Source organism: Lepeophtheirus salmonis, chromosome 5 (assembly GCF_016086655.4).
Source record: "Lepeophtheirus salmonis chromosome 5, UVic_Lsal_1.4, whole genome shotgun sequence".
In the NCBI taxonomy this organism is placed as follows: Eukaryota; Metazoa; Arthropoda; class Copepoda; order Siphonostomatoida; family Caligidae; genus Lepeophtheirus; species Lepeophtheirus salmonis.
In genome coordinates, this window is record NC_052135.2 from 13,928,368 (window position 1) to 13,949,692 (window position 21,325).

Below are 21,325 nucleotides of genomic sequence, written 5' to 3' on the forward strand. Positions count from 1 at the left end.
TGATGAATATCTTCACCAACGACTTCTGTGTGGCTTCTAGGAACATAAGGAGGGCTATAAAGCATTTTCTTTGTCAAGGATCTCACACGACCTTCTGGAAGAGTGCATGAAAGCCATGAGGCTCGAGAGGTGCAAGAAAATCCTCACGTGGATCAAGGCAAATGAGTCAATTTTGAAAACCAACACCAAATATCCGGCCTGAACAATGGTCCTCGGCATTGTGGCCTCTGATAGAAAGAATATGTCTCCGTTCTTTTTCAAGGCTGGACAGAAAATCGGCCAGGAGACCAACTATAAAGTACTTTGGTACATCATCTTTCCATGGCTGAAGACCAACAACCCAGAGGGTAACTAATTGTGAACTGAGTCCCGTCTAATACATCTGCAAGGTACCAAAACTTCTGCGCAGATAACATGGCTCAATTCTGTTCCAAAGAGTTATGGCATACTTCCTCACCAGATTTGAACCCCATGGACTTTACTATTTGGAGAGGGATCCCAATAGGACCTCAGACCCAAATATGGACTCACTGAAGTCCTCCATAGTGGCTACATTGGACAATTTGTTAGATGAGCTTGTCATCAAGCCCTGCATGACCTTCAGGAGACGTGTAAAGGCAGTGATTGATAATGAAAGTGGCCATATTGAGAGGAAAAAGTTTTGCAAAAACCTTGTTTACAAGTTTTGTTAACATTATTTTTTCCCTATTATGGAAAATATAAAATTATTGATGTATTTCTAAATCCCTCTCTCAAGTCCGAGTTTTGCTACCCTACCCTGTACATACATATACTAGAGTGCCCACCTTTATGGTGAATAAATTAAGGTATTGTTTAAAATCAAAGAACTCTTTAAAGGACATAACCTTCATTTTCCTTTCAATGCATCTTTATTCACGGATATTTAAACTAGCATTAATGAGCACCAACCAGCCAGGAAGCAAGTATATAGAGAAGTACTACACCCTTGCCATAAATCAGAACCTTCTTTTCCATTGACAAAGTCAGTTAATTACATTCTTGTTTCCCCTACCCATAAGTTATGCTTTAATTCCTTCATACTTTATGTATACATAGTCCCATTTTTCCACTCATGTATTGACATGTGGGTGCAGGGATCGGCGGTTAAAAATGATTTAAAACGTATACTTAATGAAAATAGTTGTTCTTTTATAAATATTTATTGTAATTTATTTTTTGTTAAAATGAGGAATTAATTTTAAAATATATTACATTTGATTATAGTTTATGTAGTATGTATTTATACGAAACAAAATACTGTTTGTCTATGTAGTGAGAGAATTATAATGTTTACATTTAAATATAATAATATATGATGTAGTAATGACCCAAAATGATGTCCACAACCTTTTAAAAAAAGCTCAAAATTTTATGGGTCATTGTAACTTAGGAAGAGAGTAACTATGTAGTTTGTATGTATGAACATGAGGTGGATCGTCCCTTGAACATAGGTTTAGAAGGATTCACAAATGCAAAAGAAAAAGTCCTTGCTTTTTTCAACAGTTATTAAGCTTCTTGACGGATCGTATTCGATTTCCTCTCCAGCCCCATTTATGAGGATTTGATAGAGTGGTATGACTTCGAAAGAGTATGGGACGACCACGAAAGCGTCTTCGTCGAAAAGCCACCCAACAACATTCTCCTGTAAAAAAATGGAGAAATATATATTGTATATTTAACAAGTTGAAACAAAAAAATGAGATGTATAATTTAGAGTACTTGAGTACTTGTAATGAAAGTAAAATAAATATTGAATATTACAAAGATGGTTGATATATTAATGGTAAATCTTTGGATTATTTAATAAGTATTATGTGGCACACTATCAAGCTCAAATGCTCACAGTTATATACTTAATAAACAAGTAATTTTAATAGATACAAATGAAATGATAAAAATAATTAATAGTAACTAGGGTTAGGTATGCCCGGCGTTCCCCGGGACATTTAGAAATTAAAATTAATTAAGAACTACGCCGCTTAATATAAAACTATAAATAAAGACCGTAAAATAATATCCAAAATACACCCTTGCCCTCAGGTTGTACAGGTAAAGTGCTAATAAATGCTATTTAAAGGCTGTTATGGCTTGAAGATCGAAAAAATTTTTTTAAATAGATTAATTTAGCTTAATGAAACGTAGAAATCGTAACTTGTAGAAGTTATATATTGTACATGACATATTGTATAATGAGTACCATGTAACAATTTAGATTAAAATAATCCTCATAGCCTGTCTTATTCGACTTGATAATAATGAAAACTGACAGTTGTATATATAACTATTAGTGTTGGGTTTTGGACTGAGAATACTAAACCGGTCTGAGACCGTTATGATCTTTGAAGGACCGAACTTATTCGGTCCTTCAAAGAAGTTTCATATGGATTGGTCTCATTTAAAATTAGGTCTAGAACGGTTCTATAGATGAATTGTTGATGACGTGATACGTGTTGCTGATGCTGAATAACAAGAACGTCACATGAAGTTAAATGTGTTGCAAAAATCATATTTGTACAATTCATAAATCAGACGGGATGAAAAGGAAATCAGTTCATAGATTCAGACAGAAAAAAGTGGGTGTACGATTTGAAAACGACTAAATTTCGGTCTACGGTCTAAGATCATTTTCTGGAACAAAATATCAGTCCAAACCGATATAAAAAAAATTTTACTTAAGAGCGAATTGAAAAAAAAAGTCGGTCTTGGACCAAGTCTAAACACTAATAGCTATGTACACAATATGTGCATTTGCAAATCTAACGATGTGTATTTGTAGTTCTACATGAATACATTTGTTTGTTCCATGAAGACTTCTAATTAAATCCAAAGATTATAAATGAAAACGAGTTTTGTTACGTTTTGTTTTTAGTAATAATGAGCTTTAATATATTCTATGTCCTATTCGTATCAAATTAGTTCCGTTTTTGCGAACATTGGAACTAAAATAAGGACGCTTTCAACTCAACTATATAATGAGCAAAAAATAGTTGATTTTTATCGACAGATGCCTATATATTAGTAATGTTCAGGTTGACTTTTTCAACACAGATCAGCTCATATATCCCTATTATCCTATGTAATTTTTTTACTTAATGTGTTGTCATATTTCTTACTAAACAAAAATGTCCCCATTCTAGGGATCTCAAGTCACACAAAATAGCCTGAAAAGACATGGAAGTCAATTATTCCTCACATTTTCATGTAAAACATTGAGTTTTGCACACATTTTTCCTACCATTGAAAAATTGACCTTTAATCTGATTTTGAATACTCACATTGAATTGAAAGTCCCAGGTTCTGTCATTTGTATGACACGTTTCTAAATAAATTGTAAAAGATTAGAAGGCTCTATTTAAAAAGTTACGTCACACTAAAAAAATTAAAATAACATATACTAAACTGTGAGCTCAAAGGTTTATGAAATATTTGGTAAATAAACTTGTACACCTCAATTAAATTCATTCAAGTAATATGTATTTGAATAGTTTTTAGGAGAATAAATTATTTAATATTATATGTTTTTATTAAATTTTCTACGATAATCAAATTAAATTAAATGTTGCGGGTCAGACAGGGTTAGAAAATTAGAGAGATTCGATAACTATGGCCTCAATAAAAGCCAACCCACATATCAGAAATATATATATTTCTGGACATATGAGTAATTAGTATTCCGTTTTATTGCATTTCTTATATAGTATTTATGAGTTTGCAAGAGATTAAGATACAAGTATGTATTTATGTATTTGAAAAAAATCTTGAGAAAATGCATTTAAAATTTCGTAAATGGATTAAATATTTAATAAGAGGTGAAGTAAACTGAGGCATACCTATATATAGCTATACATTTTATTTATAAAAGTAAATCTTAGCGAGTGCAAAATGAATAAAAAAAAAAGCAAAAAGCTATTAGAACTGTCTACTTTTGTTAAATGACTATATTTCTATACAATGCAAAGTTATTATCTAGTTAAATGATTAACAAATTAAAGTGTTTTAAATATGTCTAAAAACTGTCAATTCCTTTTAAAATCATAATTTACTATTAATAGAAGCATTTTTATAATATCTACATATTAATCTTAGGTAAGGTTAACATTATGAAATTAATACATAAAGGAACTTTGTATTTTTGGAGATGATGGGATATTCATTTAGATGTATATTAGACCTCTTCAAATATATTTTTTTAACCCAAACTCATGAAAACAAATAATATGCCCATTCTCCAATGTCGAAATAAATTAAAAATAGCAGTTACTTTGATCTTGCTATACCTACCTTAAGAACCAGGTAGCTTTATTATTGACGTTTTTCAAAAATACTACAAATTCGGGATATTAAGTCCTTGTCTCTTTGTTCCTTAACAGAAATTGAAAGTTGTAAAAATTTATGGAAAAAGATAACTAATTTACAGCGTTTTTAAGAACGTCACTGTTAAGCTAAATACCTCATCAAACGGGGATAATCGAAGTCAAAGATTAAACGAACTTGTTTATATACTTGGGTAAGACCTTAGAGATGGGAATAACATCAGTTTCAATATGTTTGATGAAAAATGTCTGTTTTGAAGAAGTATATTACATTGTTATTTGTGAGGATTGCGACTTTTGTGAGTGAGCACCTGCAACTGCAATCTGATTCCTTTGTTTCATTCTAGGAGCTACTTAGTAATGCCAATAAATATGTATGTAAATTGTAAGCATTTTCGGTATGTTAAAAAGACAAAAAACAACCAAAAATGAACATAGTAACCCAAACAATTTAAAGAATATTTTGAAGCAAAGTAGCTGAGCTGTCTAAACGTTTCATTAGATAAGAGGCAGGAAATTAGCACAAGGGACAGTCCGTATCAAATAAGGAAATTAACAGAAATTAATTAGTTGTTGATCGTCAACATTACTCCGAATACAAAAATGACATATACGTATAGCTTCCCAAAATTTAATCATCAGTGTTACTCCCCATAATTCATGAGCAAATATAAAAACAAAAGAAGAATCAATCATTTCCCAAAAAATTGTTAAACTAAATTCATCTATCTTCTTAAAAAATGGTCATCAAAAATATTCAGTTTCCCGTTCCTCCAAATAAAATAGGGAAGTCACAGATCATTGAGAATATTTTAAACCCCTTAAATCATTAAAAACCAGGTGCACAATATTTTTACTGACAAATCAAATACTAAAAATATGATAGGAACCATTTCTGACACATAATAACATATACATGAGGCCTAAAAATAGCCACTTTCTACTTAAAAATCCAATTTTTTCCACATCAAAATGAACTGTACCACAACAAAAATTCCTTGAGAAGGCTCCAACTTTACCAAAGTGAGGGTATTTATTCAAACCCCCCCCCCCTTAGAAAAGAACTTTATGCAGGGAAAAAATATTAAATATGACACCCAAAACGGGAGAGTCTAATTTACATAAATTAATTAGAACTCTCTAAACCTCCAATTATAGGATAATAATAGCTTATACGTATTTAATTTTTTGTATATATATTTAACAAATAAAATACTATAATACACATATAATGGGTACGTAATATAATTGGCATTACCAAAAAAATAAGTGCTACAAGCATATACATGATATGCCGAAAATAATATGTACATTTTGCATTAAATACAAAATACACAAAAATGATTGCAAAAATGATATAAGTCTAAAATTAGACATAAAAGAAAGATGTTGCAATTCTATAATAATACCTACATACATAGGTATAAGTTCCTGGATTGTTGCATGATCATGTTTTGCCTATTGATAAATTACTCTTATTAATTAAATTGATTCAAAAACCTACACAAATATCAACAAAAGTGCAGTTGCTACCCAAAAAGTGTGTCTAAATATACCTACTATCAGATGTTGGGGGAAAACGGAGACAGTTTCAACAAGCCCTTTTTCTTGAAAAAAAACATAAAATTTACATAAGAATAGGTATTAACAAACTTAAAAATATTTCTCATCCGCAAGGTGTCGTGACAGTATTTAATTTAGTAATAAACAAATATGTAAACAACTGCCACTCTTCGACATTGTTTGCAGAGTGAAACTATCATATTTTTTGTGTTTTGTATTAATGAAATATTTGAGTAGAATTGGGGATTAAAATCGGAGAAATTCTAGCAAATATTATATTCTATATTCTTTTTCCTTCCTCTCTGGTCACAGCTGATTGTAGCTGATCTAATGAAACATCATGAGCATCATTTTTTCTCTCGTCAAAACTGTAACAATGGCTTACTATATTCAAACAATAGCAAACAAATATAAGTATGTCTGTCTAATTTTGGAGTGTCTAAATCAAATGAGCTCTGTGAAGTTCAGCCAAAAATAATAAGTAGTGTAACTCCCTTTGTCTCCCCTACAAAGTTAATGTAGCAAAATGGCTAAATATTATTTAATAAAAATAAAAATAGGTAAAGTTTGTATTTTGAATGATTGTTATACCTATATATTTGAGGGGGGGGCTGCTCAAAAAATGGTAAATGGATTGGAATAAATATATTTCTTATTTTATTATACATCTGTAGTGGATAGATATTAACTTTATTGCGCAAAAAAATGTGTATTTGTAAAAAACAAGACGTTGTTGTTTCATACATATGTATTTGAATAAGTTAAGTCATAAAATGAGTTACGACTTTTGACTCACATTATTATTTATTTATAATTTTATTATTTTGTGCAGAAATATGAAATACGGGAGGGAAGTACATGGAAAAATATTCAACATTTTGCAATTAGTGCATGACAATGCGTACAGGAGTTCCAAGGACATAAAATCATCATTTTGATACTTTGTATTTAAATATTAGTGTTAGGATTCTGTCTGAAAGTCCTGGACCGGTTTGAGAGCGTAATGGTTTTTAGTAACCTGAACTCTTTTGGTCCTGGTCTCATTTAAAATTCAGTCTTGACCAATTCTAAAGATGCGTCGTTGATGACGTCATTTGTTTTTCAAAATTGTGAGCTTTGACATAATCACTTAAAAATTTTAAATCCTTTCCTGGGTGTCTAGACTCAGTTCTATATTTTTTTTACTCGGCACCATTCGAAAGAGCTTACAAAAAGCTACAATTTGATATTTGTGTTGTCTTTGTGTGATCCAAAAAGGTCCGAGCAACAAGGAAAACGGTAGAGGGTGTACAAGTCGATCCCAAGAAGATCTCAGTCATTGTCAACGTGTCCCTGTCCATCGTCTACAACACAGAAAGTCGATGAACAACTCCCACACGGTCTCCAGGAAGCCTGGATTCGGAGGCCATAACAGGAAGAGAAGTACCTAGTTTGTGGCCATGGTTAAGGAGGAAATTAATAAAGACCCGACAAAATCCATGGGGAAGATGGCGAACGAGATGGAGATTGACCTCAAGACCATCAGACAGTTATAGTGTGCCAATATAAAATTAATATTATTATTTGCTATGGACACAATCATCTTGGTTCATTATATTTTTTGTTTTGTTTTATGGATTTTCAAATCACAATTGTTTAGCTTTGTCTTCACTCGACGTGAACCCTCTGGACTCCGCTGTTTGGAGCGTCTTGGGGAGCAAGGCGAACAAGATTTATCACCAGAATATCGATACCCTAAAGGCTGTGATCACGGAAGAGTGGAACAACTTGTCCTCAGACTTCCCCAAGGCCAGCTGTGCTTCTGTTTGTCCTCATATTTAATCCATCATTCAGAATGGAGGAAGACATATTGAATAAAAAGTGTAGAAAATTGCTGAATTAACAACTTTTTCTTCCAAAGTTTGCCATTAAAATGGCATAAAATAAAAATATGGAGAAGTGAGAACGGCTTTTATTATTTTTTATTTTTTTAAATTTTTGAGTCCAAGCCCTGTACATTTATATTGAGACGGTAAAAATCGGTGCACGATTTGAAAACAATTAAACTACGGTTTGATATAGCAGTCTGGACCACATTCCAAAATAGCCTACAAAAAATAACTTAAACCCGAACCAAAAAAATAATTTATTAGGGTACCGAGTCTCATCATTAATAAATAAGTATATTTTATGAATAATTTGAGTATATTCAATGTATAGATTTTTTAATGTTGATATTAGCATATTATAGTATGTTTATCGAAGAAGAAAAACTTGATTCCATGCTAAATGCATTTCTCAAATACATATTATTGTTTTTATAAATAGATTCATTTTCTGCCTTTGTCAAACTGATGTTTGACAATTTTCAAAATGCAACATATTTTTGGCAATACCAAAATCTATTTGAATTTAATATATGGAATAAAATATTATATATATATACAGAGTGGCCCAGAATTAGTGTCCCATAAAAAAATTCATTACTCGCAGATTATGGATTGTATTAATACTTTATTACAGGGTTAATATCGTAGGCTTACAATTGACTAATATCTCCTTGAATGTGCTTGCCTTACTTCTGAACAAATTTCCGGAGATGGCTTGTCACTGACTTGCAACTAGTATGCAAAACGTCTTACGAATATTTTGCACAGGCGGCAATCACGGCTGCCATCAGTGAGTCATTACTGATTCTAGATCCTGTTTTGGCCTCCCCTTTGGAAAGTTTGTTGCAAAAATGAAAATTGTGTTTGTGCCATTCTTGTACGTCATTTAGATTGTGGATTGGGTCTTGTAATATTTCTGACTTGTATACAAAAATATATATACTCTTAAATGAATTACTTTTAGAATATAGGTAGTCTAATTAGGAACCAGTCTGTTCATATCATATGTTTTAATCTGCAGAATAGCAATTTCGAATGATTTTTTTGCAAAAAACTGGATTTAAATAGTATTTTTTGAAATATTATCTATCAAATTATTCTAATTAATCTTTTGGAAACTCTCCAACTACTGGAGATATTAGGATCCTTTTTTATGCTGAAATTTAAATGGGGTTTAAACCTACAAAAAATTCATAAGAAAAAAAAAATCATGTGATATAATTTTTTTAACAATTTATGCCACAGTTCAAAGATGTGCATTGACCAAAAATGATACCTAACAAAGCACCTATCAGAAACCAACAAATGAATATTTGATAATGATTGTATCTTCTAAAGTAGGAAAGATGAAATTAATTTTGGCTAGGGACACCCCTAGTCCATTAAAAATCAAAAGATATCAGACTGTTCTAAGATTTTCAAACCGAAAGTCATCGTTAATTCATATGTATATAAGAGCTGACGGAGCCAAGATCAACAATAGACATATGCACATTCATACATAAAAACTCAAAATGCAACCCTAGATTTTAATGAGCATAAATTCGAAATACAAAAACAACTAAATAGTTCAAAGAGTTTACTGCTACATCTATGATTATAAATGTCATGTACAGATTGCAATATCGAATGTAATCAACAAAGAATTTAGAGTACATAGAAGTAGAAAAATCCACTCCTACTTTCTAAGACACATTTGACAATAAGATATTGAAAATTAAAAAAAAGAGCGCACACACTTTTTCTAATCACTAAACTGTTTTTGTTCTCTACAAAAACCTCATTATCGCTAATAAATAAAGAACGATTATTCCCCATAGATTACTTAAGTTGATTAAAATGACGTATAAATATCCTCTTTCTAGCAGTAATACATTTTCACCCCCACCCAAATATCATATAACAGGCAGCTGATATTAGCAAGAGTCTCAATTCAGTAATACCATACGTGTCGCTAACGCTTTCTCCTTGGCCTCTACAAAATCCCTACTTATTAGAAGATTGTTTACATACCCAAGGATAGTGTTACCACAAGGGCTGGAGGGCTGTAGCTCCCACCAAAATGAGTAATTTTGTTTTTTTAGTAGAAAATTTTTCACCAATTTTTCTCAAAAAATTTAATTTTGCAATTTTCTTCCAAAAAATGTACTTTTCTCTCAATAACTAAGGATTTTGAATTTTTTTTTTTTAATTAAATATTTAAAGGGCAATTTAAATAAAAATTTCTTAAAATATAATTTTTGTGAATTGCTGTAGATTTTTGAATTTTTTTTTTCAATATTCGAAATTTTATAGTGACATTTGTTTCTATAAAGTTTAGTTTTAAAAAAAATTAATTTTTGGAATTTTTTTCAAAAAAAAATCCAACCCCAGCCCAAAATATATATACATATATATAATCTTGTGCATACCTTTGAGAAGCGCCACATTACATTTAGTATTGTTTTTTATGTTTAGACGATGTTTGTACAAGTTACAACTTGTCCTAATTTCTTACTTATTATTATCCTTATATTTTTTTTGCAAATTCATTCACGTGTAGACACATTGAATGATACACGAGGATTTGAATCAATAGATTACACTTTCATATTACCTTTTGTTGAACTTTAGAATTATATACGTAAAAATGTATTATTTATGTTCTTTGATGTATGAGCAAAACATTGCAAAAACTAGACATATTTATATCATGTACAGGGTGAGGAATCAAATTATTAGAATCATCTTCGAGGCCGTCTAGTCTTAATTTTAAAATTCTGACAATTCTACACTTGAGGCCATTCGAAAAAACTGACAAAAAGCTACAATTTAATATATATATATTATTTTTTTTGTGCCTTAAAAGTGGTCGAACAACAAGCAACACGGCAGTGTGCGATTTCCCCTGCGCACAAGTTGATATACCACAAGAAGATCTTCACAATGGACGCTGTTCTAAAATAGGATAATATTATTTAATATAGTCTCAGGTTGTGGGAATCTTCAGTACCAAACATCCAGCTGAATTCATGGTCCTCGGCATTGGGGCGTCCGACGGCAGCAAGATCTACATCTTCAGGGCAAATGAAAAAATCAGCAAGAACGTCTACTACAAGGTTCTCATGTACCTTGTCTTGCCATGGATGAGAAGCACGTTGCCGAGGGACAACTTTGTGTGTACCCAAGACGACGCCCGGCACAAACGTCCAAAAAGGTGCAACATTTTTGAAGGAATAAAATGACTACTTTCTGGCAAGATGACTTCTGACCTTTGTTCTCACCCGAAATGAACCCCATGGACTTCGCTGTTTGGAGCATTTTTGAGGGCAAGACGAACAACAATACTTCTCACGCGAATGTTGATGCCCTGAAGGCCGTGATCACAAAGGAGTGGAACAACTTGTCCTCGGCCATCATCAAGGTCAGATGGTCTTCTGTTCGTCCCTGCATTGAAACCGTCATTCAGAATGGAGGGGACATATTGAATAAAGAGTAAAGAAAATGATTAAATTGCCAACTTTTGCTTCAAAAGTTTGCCATAAAAATGGCACAAAACAAAAAGATGTAGAGGTGACAACGTCTGTTAAAATTTTCTCATTTTTGAGCCCTCACCCTGTATGTCTGTAGATATTTCCCTTTACTTTATGATATTATTTCATATCTGTTGTAAATATGAGGTATACAAATATTTATAGGTAATGCCGTTGAAAAACTTTGAATTTTATTTACAAAAATAAATATTTTAATATATTTTATTCAACTTGACCGTATTATCTTCTTATTTTATTACATTGGTCGTATCTTTTTTGCAAAATGCCATTTGACTCATTTTTTAAATCACTTTTAGATATGACCTTAAAAAAATATCAAGATAAAAAATTAATATAGCAAAATCTACTACGTGCAAATGTCTAATAAGTAAAAAAATGAATTAAACCATACATCATAGGGGCGACAAGATGCATTGAATGATTCAGCAAAAATATCAACTGATAATAATGTTATTCGTTGGTTTTTCATACACTAATAATCGACAATTCCAACTAAAGAAATGATTCGTGATTAATAAGAATCAAAGAATTTGGGGTTTTTTCTGGAATCGGATCGGCATCGTGAAAATAATGTTTAATATGCACTTCCAATTTTTCCAAAAAAAATAATATTTTAAATATAATTTAATTTTTGAAATTAAATTTTCTGTAAATGCCTATTTATTTTTTTACAAAAAATTTAATATTTTAATATTTTTTTATAAAAAATTATATTAGAAATTTGATTTTTGAAATTTTACCATTTTTTTTTTTTTTTAACAGCTGGAAATTTTGAAATTTTTCCCAAAAAGTTTTATTTTTTTGTCATCAACAGATGTTGATTTTGCAAATTTTTCTACTAAAAAACTATTTTTTTTGTGAATGACAGGGGATTTTTAATTTTTTTATTCCCAAAAAATTTAATTTTTTTGTGAATAACTGTGTATTTTTGAAAAAAATTAAAGATCAAATTGTATATTAACTATTATTTTAAATATTAAAGAACCGGAATCGGATCTGCAATTTTTACTAGAATTGTATCGAAATCAGAATTTTTTCAAAGGAACAAAAAACTTTGTCGCCAACTCTCGACCCTTTTGTATCTTAACCTGTGTTGTGTTTGCTCGTATTCTAAGGTATTACTATATCTTTGTTTCTCCCCTTTGCCATTTCTGCCACTCATAGGTGCAGACTGAAACTTTTAAAAAAATATAGCCTTACTATGCCACAAGAAATCCCTTTGTCGCCTCTTTATGTATTTATTTCTCTTTTGATATCAATAATTAAAATACAAGATATATATTGATCTCCTGAAGAGTAAAAATTCAAGTTTTAGACATATAGTATTTCAAAATATTTTTCTTTTTGTTGTTGCTTGCAGCTATTGGACAAAATTTACTAAAAGATTTAAATAATGATGTTTTTATTGTTAAATATTTTTTGTGACTACTCTTTACCAACTATTGTGTAAAGATAATATGTGATAATTGATAGTAATTATTAATCACACGGTAAGTATACATAACAAATGTTTTTCAAAAATAGAAGAACATATTCAAAAAAGTATCCCGCTGGCAAATTTATATAAAAACATGTATTAGCAAACTATGAGCATATAAGTTAGTAAGTGTTTTAGAAGTAGGCCCCATGTCTATTCAAGGATCCTTATTCTACCTTTATAATTGCTTATATATGTAAAGAACGGCTTGTACAAAAAAAAAGGCGCCAAACATAAATCATTGTGCTTCAGGTATTACATACTAGTTGAATCATAGAAAACCAAGGGTGTCGTAGTAAAGATATCTTATCTACGCTTATGATGCCACTAACAACGTAATAACACATTTATATGTGCGAATTAATTCTGTCTATTTTAAGCAGCATTTATGAGAAGCCTCTCTTCTCGACATAAATGTCGAATAGGTCATCTGAATTACAAAAATAAATGCCCAAAATATTTTTGAGCATTATATATATTTAGTTTGTACACCTCAATATTTCATAGACATATTTCGGCAAATTATAGGACTTGTATGTATTCGAATTTCTAGTTTGAGTTGAGATACCCAAGGATGTAAATCATAGTTCAGAACATAGACGTATTAGCAATCTGACATTAAGGACGTCACACACTATATTAATCCCGACAATACATATACCAAGTGATTAATAATCAAGTTTTTAATCACTCAGTATATGTGTGTAAGTATATGTGTTCAAATTACAAAAAGAACAAATTTGTTAAATAGGAATCAGTTTTATTGTTGATAAAATCAAAAACAAAAAGTTATCATCTTTTGCACATTTTTCAAATGATGCAACCAACAGACATAAAGAATTATTAAGAAGCAAATGCTCACGAGCTACCATTTTGTTTTGCAAATTGTTTGATTATCTTATTAGTCTCTATAAAGTTCGTGGTTTCAGGTTTAATGTTCAAAATTGCAAGTGCTGTGAGATGATTTTCATAGAATTGGTTACTCAGGTATGTTTTTATACAGGGAAGGGCTCAGAATGATCGTTCTACTGAAAGGGATGTTGCTGTTAAAGAGGCAAGAATATTTCCTGTTACCTTGTTCGAAGGAAGATTATTTCCGATGCCGTCATCATGCATCCCTTTGACAAGTTTGTGAGTAGCAGTAGTATCTTCCTCTCTACCATTCATGCTGATTGCTGTAGCAAAAAAAAATTCTGTTGCGTAGTTGAATTGAATAATCATATATTTATTCTTCTTTTTCTTTCTTTCTACCCATCACTCTACCCCCCTCCTCTCGTTTCCTTTTGAAAATGAGTCCGACCCCTTTTTTAAGACCGACACCAGAGACGTCACTTTAGATCTCTGACGTCCCTTCCGGTAAATCTATAATTGAGAACCTTTATTTGATTTATGCAGGGGCGTACACAGGGGGTGGGCTAGTGCCCTCCTCAAATTAAGGAATTTTGCTTTTTCTAGAAAATTTAAGGTATGATTTTTTTTTGTAAATAGCTGCGAATATTTCAATTTTTTTTTTAAATTTAATTTTTTGAGATTAACTATGAAAATTTGAACTTTTTTCCTCCAAATAATTTAATTTCTCAAATTTAAAAAAAAAAAAAAAATCCTGTTGGACGCCCCGTTATTGACTTAATTTGTCCCAATATGGTCTTTCAAATATTCTTAAGATTGTGCCAATACATTTTTTCTACTTTAAAGGTAATTTGCAGCGACTCTAAAAGCTTAATCAGAATAATTTGTTGATAGAATTGACGATTATAATTCTTATAAGAAAACCAATGTAATCCAGACTCCTATTTTAGAAAAACAATTTTAGCTTGCTTTTGTGATGGCAGGCCACAAATTATACATGACCGTTTTTAATATAAAAATATGTGTCAGGGAGTCCTCATCATAGAAATAGGTTTTAACATTTTTTAACATAATAATACTGTGAAAATTAGCGTTCAAATGAGCTACAATCTACTAAAATAGGTTCATTCATTGTTGAGATGGAGGCCAAAAAGTAAAGTATAGCCGATTTAATTCGCACCCAGTACAACATCATGATACGAAAAAACTGGACCGTCGACAAGTCGAGAAACTCCAGGAACAAGTGGTCGACGAGGCTCCGCTGGTAAACAAGATTAACTTACCAGCCTCCATGAGGATACTGGGAAACGTGGCATCAAACCGGAAGAGGATGCTCCTGTATTGGCTCCTGGAAGGTCGCCAAAATCGGTGCCATGGAGTACCAGAACGTATTCAAGGAGAAGGTGTTGCCCTGAGTGAACTCCAACTACCCAGAGGGAAACTATGTGCGCCAGCCGGACTATACTGCAGCCCTTGCAACACACAAGAGAAGAATTTATTATTTTTAGTGGCCCAGTTGTTTACATCCACGCCCTAATGATGAGCCTCGGCCCCATCATTCAGAATTATTGAATTGGTAAAGTTAATATTTTAATGTAGAGTACCAAAAACTTTCATTTTCGATAAGAGCCTTCAAAAAGTCCCCACCCAGACCCTACTTCCTGTGCAACTGCCACAAAATAGGTATCCCAAGCTTACGTCTTTGCCTTATCAGCCCTTCTTATTTAAAAAAATAATAATAATAATATATATATATAAACTTTGATTGCTTGAATTTTTTGTATGTAATATTGGTACGGAATTTATGTAAAATCTGATATTTAGCGTTCAACGTTCACCATTTAAAAAAAACCGGTTATGTTCAGCGTTCCTTTTATTGAACGCACGTTCCATAGAAACCTGTTCAATTTTGCGTTCCGTTTACAAAAATAATTTCTTAATTATTTAAAATATGGGCTCCCAATTTTTCATTAATTAACTATTATAATTGTATTCTAAATAAGTATGTTTGAAATAAAGATATTTTTTTTAAAGATAAACTTCTACAGAATTTTCTATTATATTTACACTCATATTGGAACACTAGCTTTGAAACACCCCTTTAAAAGCTTACTCAAGACCATTAAAACTTTCCATTGTCTTACTCAAGAACAATGAATGTATGCTGATTAATATTCATAAATGCATCTAGAATGCTATATTCGCATTGACGAAAATACCTTTTTATGTCATTGTACATATGTGACGTGTCAATATAAAAGAATGCTGCCATAAAAAGATTTTCTAGCATTAATTTAACTTTAATTTTTCAAATTTTTTTCCAAAAAATTTAATTTTCTGTGAATAAATATTTATTTTTGATATTTTTCTCCAAAATATTAAATATTCAATTATTTTATATTAGAATTTAATTTTTGATATTTTTTATATAAGAAATTTAATTATTTTCCAAAAAATTAATTTTTTTAAGAACAGCTCGGGATTTTTGAAATATTTCCTAAGAAGTTTAATTGTTGAATTTTTTTCAATTTTTTTTTTTAATTTTTGTCAATAGCTGTAGATTTTTGATTTTTTTTTTCCAAAAAAGTTTAAATAACAAATTGTTTATTTGAAATTTAATTTTTGGAATTTTTTTTCCATAAAAGATCCAAAAACCAAAAAATATTCTTTTTAACTATTATTTAAAATATTAAATAATCCGAATAGGAAACATACATATGTGACGTGTCAACATGATGAAAAAAATGAGATTGAGAAAAAAGGATTTTTATTTTCTAGCTATTTTATGCAATGGGCCTAAACGCTTGCATGATTTTATTCATTTTTGAGTACACATTTATGCAACATATGCTCCCTTTTTGCAAGGTTAATAGAAATAGGAGGTTATACCATACCGCCTGTATGACTGATGTTTGACTTCCACAAAGCTTCTTAATAGTGACGTCATAGTAGATGATTGGTTGCGTCTTTTGTCAAAATCTACCTGTCTTGCCAGCAGTCGGTACGATACATCAATTTGAAAATTCTAGTAAGCCCGATTATATAATGGTCTAACCTTGTATTTCTATTAACCTTGGCTTTTTGTTGTTTTTCAGTATGCTGTATGCAGTATGCTGGGTTATATCTTTACATCAAGTATCTACATACATATTCCCAATTATGAAAATCCAGTGTAGAATGGGCAGGTTAAAAGAACCGAAAATCAATATGGTAACCCTGACAATTTGAAGAATTTTTGAGGAGATAAAGAATAATACTCATGATGTTTCATTAGATCAGCTACAATCAGCTGTGATAAAAGAGGAGATAAGCAAGGACATTTGCTAGAATTTCTCCGATATCGATCCCCATTTCTACGCTAAGTCCAACAGGGACTTACAATTATAGCTCTGCCACAAATCTTCAGGGCTAAGCTCCCTCTTTTATGAGCACACACGAATATTCAATTGAATAATTGCTTGAATCTATTTAGGAAAGGATACTACTCAAGAATTAAATAATAGTAACAACTTTTCCGGGAAAGAAAATTCCTTCTGTAAACTACATATAACAAATTAACAGGCTAGCTAAAAAATAAACTGGATTTACACCATTGCTGATATTCCTAAGATAGACTCAAAAATGACTGTACGTCGATCATATATTCATACAAATAAACCTTGTTTTATAAATATGGATAATTCTTTCGTCAAATCGTTTGCCTTTTTATGGGAAAAAATAAGAGATTTAACTGTTTTTTTAAATGTATTGAATACCAATGAAAATTGGTGCATCATTTTTATGTAAATCCTTTTGTGCAAACTTCCACCTAAATGGGACTGAATGAATTAAAAATGAAGGTAAAGATAAGTGGGATGTAGACTTTGTAAGCACATTTATATTTTTAATGTATTCTTCTTTTTTTTAATTCTATGACATAGGTAATAATATTTACATATCATGAGTTGGATGCCAATATGAAACATATTTGCATAAAATTTGAATGCAAAAAAAAACCCACAAAATGTAGGTACATTTATGGGATTATAAAAATAATGGTGATTTGAGAGTCATAGTGATGACGTCACATGGTGAACAAAATATCCTATTATTGAGGTGAAGAAAATAAATAAACTACAAATTTGTCAAGAGATGACACATTCTATTGTAAAATACTTTTAAAAACATGGCAAAATAATGATCAATTATTCGTTCTACCTTACTACAAATAAGCTTTCTCTATTGCGGGGATTCTCTCCGAGGAGGAAATAATCAATTACTCTTTGATCATTCTAAGTGACCAAGGAGTCATTGATTGTGTACGTCGGATTTGGAATAACGTACAGAAAAGAAATACAGTTTACAGATTAGAAAAGAAAAAAGGATTGGTGCTATCGTTCTTTTTGATTAATTTTTTTAATAGACCGTCGTGGTATTAACTTGTATTGGGACGATTAATCGGAATTGGATGATCGTTTTTTTTTTCTTTTGGAATCGGAATGATCATTGGGGAAATCAGGTTTAATTTGTGACGGCCATTCATTTTCTAAGTTATAAAAAAAATAGCCCCCCCCCCCAAAAAAAAAAAAAAATTAAGAAATTTTTCCATTTTACAATTTTTTTTTTTTTTTTTTTGTAAACAGCTGTGGATTTTTGAACAAATTTTAAAATCCCAAAAAATTTATTATAATTTTTTTCCAAAAAATTTTTATAATTTTACAAATTTTGTGGATTTTGCAAAAAAAAATAATTTTTTTGTATATAGTTTTAGATTTTTGAACAAATTTTAAATATATTTGAATTTTTTTCCAAAACATTTAATTTTGATTAAATCAGGAATTTTTACTATAATCGTCTCATCACTAGACTAATAACATCTTGCTCTAAATAAATAATGCTCGCCTTCTTTTTTTATTAATATGTTTAAATATATTTTTATAATATTTTTCTTGGACAAATGCTATTTAAAATATAAATATGCTCCTCTTTATGTTCAAATGCAGCTGATTTTATCAAAGGTCAAGAAGTAGTACCGTAAGTATCACTCCTATCGCTCTAAAAAATGTTTAACCTAACCCATGGGTAATTGAGCATAAGACTGAGTACTTATCCGAGTATTTCAATACCAGTGAGTAATTTGAATCTCTAATTATAAAAAACCCTTCAGAATCATAGAATACATAGTACAACTAAGTTACAGAAAGATAACTAAAGGAGTGAAAATACTCTCATTTTTAAAGTACAAGGATACAATTGTACAATCTACCTATAAAGGTTACAATTCTAAGTTGACTCATTTATTTATAAATAACCTGAATCATGAGCTTAGAATCATGCTTCTCTATTAAAATTTGATTCAAAATAAGTCTTATCCATAAAGTTGTTTAATTGAGCTAAGATTTTAAATTCTTACTTGTTAAGTTCGAGCATGAAAATCAAGCTAACTGATCCTCAAGGAAGGACTGTCTTTAGTATCTTTATTATATATTATTAAGAGAGAAAAATGAGGGATAATCTAATTAATTTTTTTCGTTGAACAGACTAATGATGCAAGTCTTTTCAGTTGTATGCAGATGTAATTTAGTAATCAAGACAATGTTGTATATGTATATATTAATATGTTTATAAGCCAATGGGGTCATTAGTTACTAGGAACAACGCAACAGTGTTTTGTAGTCAATAGAACTTATGATTGTAGACATATTCAAAATTAGAATTTGTCATTTCAATGTACGAGAATGTATGTACATAGAAGAAGCTTTGATGTATCCTTGAATGAGTTAAACGTAGAGATCAAAATATAAACTTACTAAATGACAGATTTAATTTTTTTATTCTCTTTTTGTAAATATGAATAAAGTACATTAGACTGTCCCGTTTTCGGGCTATTATTAGGTTGTTCTGAAATGATTGAGACTGTCCCAGTAAGACAAGAAATTTCATTTAAAAGTTTAAGAATAAGTAATCAATCATGCCACATAGTCTCTTCCACTCGGATAACGTCATGGCAATGGGTTTCCAACTCCCACAATTGCCTGGAGAGCTTCTATTCGTTCACTAACTTCATCACCCGCAGAATGCCGCGTATGATGTCTTTATGGGTATCGAACTCATAATTCTGGAACATGTACTTCAGCTTACTGATGAAAAATCGGTCACAGAACTAAACAAACCTATCTCAATCACTTCGGAACAGCCTAATATTTTTCTCTGCCTGCATAAAGACCTTTTCTGTTAAGGACGATTTAAAAATTGACTTTGGCATAGTTACAGGCCTCTCATGCCATTTTTAGGATGGTACAAGACATTTTACTTTCAAAATAATTGTATTTTTGGGTCAAAACTGCCTATTTTTAAGCTTCTTGTACCACCGTGCCAAACATGATGCTATGAATAAAAAATTGTAATTTTTATGTTTATTAGTATCCTTTTATCAGATAAAAATATTGTGCACCATCTCTTTAATGTTTTATGGCATGGTCAAAGATTTATGGTTCCTTTTTTTTATCAAACATAACATATCAAAGTCAAACCCTAGTTGAAGTGATACTTGTTGAACAAAAAGAAAAGAACATTATCCTATATGCTGTTTGATAAAACAGAGAAACCGGAGATCAATATTTTGTAGATGGTATACCCCTAAAATTAAATTACATTTTTTGATTTATACTATCATATTAACAAGAGGCCCACAAATGGCAATTTTTACCCAAATATATATATATATATTTTTTTTTTTTTTCAAATCAAATGATATTTACTACCTCGAAATGGCATATATTACGCTAAAAATGGCATGGGAGGACTCAAACTTTGCCAAAGTCATTTTTTTATTCCCAGTAGAAAAGGTATTTTTGCTTTATGAGAAAATATAAAAAAATGTAGTTACTGACTAATGTACTTACATATATATAAATATGACTATGGACGTTGAAATACACAGGGGAACACTCATTTTTTAAACATGAATTCAACCCAAAAAAGGAGTTTATTATTGAGGGCAGAAACTAAAACAGATTTAAGTTTTTCTCTCGGTCATCTGAATTCTGAAATACCTGGGATTACAGTAATTCGGGACTATTATTCTTCTTCTATTTTGTATTTTTTAAGTGATCCCAAATGACTGAGAGAAAAACCAAGATCCATTTTGGATTCCGCGCTCATAGATAAATTTGAATATTCTCTTCAATTCATTTGTACTAAATCCCCCTTTCCCCTCCCATAATTGTTCCCATGTGTTATGACTAATAAAGGTGAAAACGTGTTATTACATATACCTTGTCTTCAAACGTATGATTAATCTTCCATATCAAATAAGCCCTCTATGACTTATTTCAAGGGCAAAATGTACTTACGTAGAACTACGTATGTTTGCAAATAAAGAGTTCAAAGGATAAATATATCCATTTAGAAGGATCAATACATGTTTTCACCTACATATATCAACAACCTATTTTTTGTTGGAACTACATATGTAAATACATATACCAGAGAAATAATTTTAAAGACTCTACAAAACAGAATGTCATTCAATACATATGAGATTTTGTGAGAAAAACAGAAAACACAAGTCAATAACAATTTTACTTTTTCGAAAATCTTTTCCATATAGTTCCATATTTAATCCTCGTAGTAAATGACAAGTTGATCACTATTCTGTAATTTTTTTTTTTTCTATAAAATCTGTTTTTTTGATAACATGCGATTTGAAATTTTTGAGTA

The 21,325-nt window shown here is 30.7% G+C and overlaps 1 long non-coding RNA gene across 1 annotated transcript in view; it reads right to left on the reverse strand.

The window, feature by feature from the left end:
- Positions 1–1,159: 1,159 nt before the first annotated feature.
- Positions 1,160–21,325, reverse strand: part of LOC121118147 (uncharacterized) — a 34,689-nt gene continuing 14,523 nt past the window's right edge. The window contains exon 2 of the long non-coding RNA XR_011780015.1: positions 1,160–1,663. This is a non-coding gene — a long non-coding RNA (uncharacterized lncRNA). The remainder of the gene's footprint in view (positions 1,664–21,325) is intronic.